General features: G+C 37.3%; 1 pseudogene; it reads right to left on the reverse strand.

Moving 5' to 3' along the window:
• Window positions 1-520: 520 nt before the first annotated feature.
• LOC129297433 (UDP-galactose/UDP-glucose transporter 7-like) lies at window positions 521-3,458 on the reverse strand (annotated as a pseudogene).
• Window positions 3,459-3,968: the final 510 nt, after the last annotated feature.

Consider the following 3,968-nt stretch of genomic DNA (forward strand, 5'->3'; position numbering starts at 1 on the left):
TGGTATGGTACCTATGCGAGATCCAAATGATCAGATATTATTAAGCCGCAAAAATATACGAATGACATGTTTCTTTCTTACATTATTATTGAAAAAATTATGAGCATAATAATCAAAGTATGAACGATTGGATACAATAATTTTAGAGGATACTCGTATTTTCCTCGCTCTTCCACTCAGGGGTTTTGTTACTGTGTCATGTCCAGAAGAACATCCATCATCGATTTTCATTGTTCTTCATTCGCTGAGGGCTCTCGTAAAAATGTGAACGGCGTGGTCCTTGCTATTATCACCAAAAACATTTTAAGGATCGATCTTTCAATCTCTATCACTTAAACTACACATTCACTGTAACTGTAGCTTCAGGGAATATATTCTACTCTCTACCACGTTCATCTGTGATCACTGTCAATCAAAAGGAGAAGAAAACAACCACCAGAGTCTACAATTTTGGGGAAATCAGAGAAATAAAGACAGTGGAACTGTCATAGTAGTACCCAACAACCCATCAACGCCGTTTCTATTTTCGATGGGCCTCCGCGGCGGTTACTACTAGCTTTGTGGCCTTGCTCTTTTTTCTGCAGATATTTAGCGTATGAATACCACACTCCACCAGCTGTATTGATAACCAATCCCAGTCACATTCAAAGCATGGACTTGAACGCCACCGAGTAACACAAAACCAAGTGTCTGTAGAAATAGGAACCAGATTCAACTTTTGCATGTGAAAATACATATCAATTTTAGAAAGGGAATTCATCCAGTCAAATATATCATAAGAAAAGAAGAAACTGGGACATTGGATATATAATAAGATTCAGAAAATCATTCCAAAATAAAACTTTCGTGCTGTGCAGGAAGTTACCCATAAAATAAAAATATTATAAAAAATAGACGCATTCTTGAGATTGTTCAAACTTACAGTGGAACCAACCCCTTTAGGACGCCGACAATGGTTGTAGTCAGAGCTGATTAACAACAGTACAACAAGACATGGTGTAGTTGAGAACAGCCCACCACCAACAGAGAATAAGGATCACCAAAAATGATAGAGAAGAACACTGCAAGAAGAATGTAGTTTACGTTAGATATCATCTCAAGCGTCAATACTGCCAACTGTAGGACCATGCTATGGTCACAAATCATCCCACATTGCAACTCTGATTGAATTGCAATGAAAACAAACACGTTAAAGACTTCCACCTTGGCAAATAATACAGATAAAGAATCTGGGAATCTCCCAGTAGCTATAATGAGAAACATCAAAAAGGGAAGAGACAAGAAGCTGTTATAGAACATGATTTCTATTGAATGAAAGGCCATCCTCTGCACCAGATCTTTCCACCAGCACAAGGTACATGGTCTGAAAAAGCAAGTAATCTATGAGCAAAGCAAGACAAATAGAGGCAGTGTCCACAATAAACATCAAATATCAGAGTTTCACCTGGAAAAACACACAAGAAAAGAAAGCCAAGCTATATCCAAAAAGGTCAAGGGAGAAATCTCCAAGGCAGCTATGAGAACTCCAGCAGCAATCAAAATTACGGAAAGAGTCAACTGAAATTTGACAGAATGTAACATTATGCACAGTTAAGGGCTAAAGCCATCAAAGTTGGTAGTCAATGAAAACTACAGCCAACATATTTAATACAGTTGACTTTGCATAAGGTTTCTGTAATAGCCGTTTCACATGTTACACAACCGGTGACTGCGAACCTAATAAATATCATGAACCCTTTTTTCAGCTCAAGAAGGCAAAACAGGGGGAAGAAGGAAGGATAAAAGTGGAAACTAGAAATTAAATTTTGGTAGTAGGCCACTCTAAGGCTGATCATATGGATTTCAAGAGAATGACAGCTACAGATATTTGCATCAACTTGGATTTAGGTAAAACTTCTTTAGGCCATACAAATTTTAGTTCAATGATGGTTCTCATGTCAACATACAAGAAAGTAGTTATGCCACCAAGATCGTACGCAGTACAATAAACCACTAGAGGATCAAAATTTCTTGATGCACATTTCTCTTTTCATTGAAGTTCTGTTATCAATTATCCCTCAAGTGCTCCTTGAAAGCCACAATACTTTCATATAGAGACTGGTTGAGCCTTTTGCACACCTGGATAATTGATTATTTTAACTGTTTCTCATACACGGACCATCCAAATTCTCAAAAAAGTATCTGAACATGATGAAAACTTGCCATGAGCACAAATATAACAGAGTATTTAATTATAAGATTCAATGTAACTGGCGACCATTCAGCTTTGCAACTTTACTGGCCAAAAAAAAAAGAAAAGAATAAATTTTTTATTTCAAGAGAAAATTAATGATACACTGCTGTTTATCAGTAAATGTTGCACACTATTTTCAGAAACCACTTTTTCCTAAATGCTTAGTCCACTAAGTTTGTCATTAACATCTTTTACAACATCAACACAATTTTCCTCCTCCCCCCCCCCCCCCAACAAGGGGGCAACCACTTTGTGCAGCTTTCAACATACATAGAAAGCCCGTTAGATTTTCCTAGAAGTTAGAAAATGGCAAATGTATCTAGTGTGCAACTGAACTCCAGAACTTAGACCTTTGAACAATTAGAAGGAAAATAAATGTGGAATTCTTACCCTTTTCTTATCCTCCTTCCATTTATTACTCTCTTCTTTGTGTTAATTGTTTTTTACAATATTCCTATCCTGGTTCATCTCTTGCCCCTATCAGAAATAACATGATAAAATTCATACTAGATAATAGTTCACTTTACACCAGGCCTTGTTCTTAACAATTTCTTTTTTAGAAAAAAACAAACAATGAATGAAAACCTGTGTTGTAGGTCTCCTCTTTCCTGCCTGAAACATCCTACCAGTACAGCAAGAGGTGTAAGTCTCTTTATGGCAATATACATTGGAGATTAACTCCTTCAAGCTTGCCAGAGCAAAAGCAACATTTGCGTTGTAGAAAAGAGAAACTGGGAGAAGTTTTCTTGGCCGTTGTCATATCTTCCCCCTTTCTTTTTGTATCCCGTGCCACGACCAATGTACAAGTATGGCTGCAGCCAGTTGCTAAGAACAACAGATACTGTCCAACATAAGGTCGCCAATAAATCAAAACGTTAGCTGAACATTAACAGTCCGTGATTGTGTTGCCTTTAACTTGTAATACTGCAAAGTGAGTAGAGTCATTGATTGTGCATACTGCATGACGATTGCCTTTTGATAAAAACCATGGCCATTGAGGCAAATCCATATGATACAGCGGCAAACAAACTGTGGAACAAAAGGATGGTTATATGAAGCTGGATTTATCGTTTTTAAACTGCAATACAAGTCGATATTCTAAATGGCTCTTGGGAATCAAAAGACTCGAGTCTCAAGAAAACACAGAAACCTTTTTTTTTTTTTTATCTTCTTTAACCTCCTTCAATTTTGTTAGAGGCAAAATATTGTTAACCAACTCGAACATTTCGAAGAAGCCGATACACATACTCATTGGAATTTATCACAGCAAACAATAGAGCGGCTTGTGCGTTACAATGCCATGTAATTTTTCTACGACAACGGAATTAGGTTGTTCTTTTGACAAACCAAGAAATAGAATAAGAGCACTGGATAGTAAAACAATCAATGAGTGCATGTTGAAAACCTCGTAAAGAAGCTCGTTTCTTCTGCCTGCCTCGCTACGGCTGTCCATATCCGATTATGGGACCGAGATCTGATGAACAATGACCAATAGAGGCCAAGTCAATAGCAAGTGAAGCGCTGAAAATTAAAACAAATTCAACAACTCATTCAATCCATTACGGCAACGACAACAATCAATGCGATGCAATATATATATGCGTATCAAGAAAACTCCAGTTTTACCTCACAGAAAGAAAGCAATAAAACACCCCAGGCGAATATAATTACCTAAAGCCCAAATCTACACGAAGAATCGAAATCAGTTTCGGGCTCAAATCTAAACCCTTATCAA

The sequence above is a fragment of the Prosopis cineraria genome, unplaced genomic scaffold, assembly GCF_029017545.1.
Source record: "Prosopis cineraria cultivar Desert tree isolate PC_DT_omini unplaced genomic scaffold, ASM2901754v1 PC523, whole genome shotgun sequence".
Lineage (NCBI taxonomy): Eukaryota > Viridiplantae > Streptophyta > Magnoliopsida > Fabales > Fabaceae > Prosopis > Prosopis cineraria.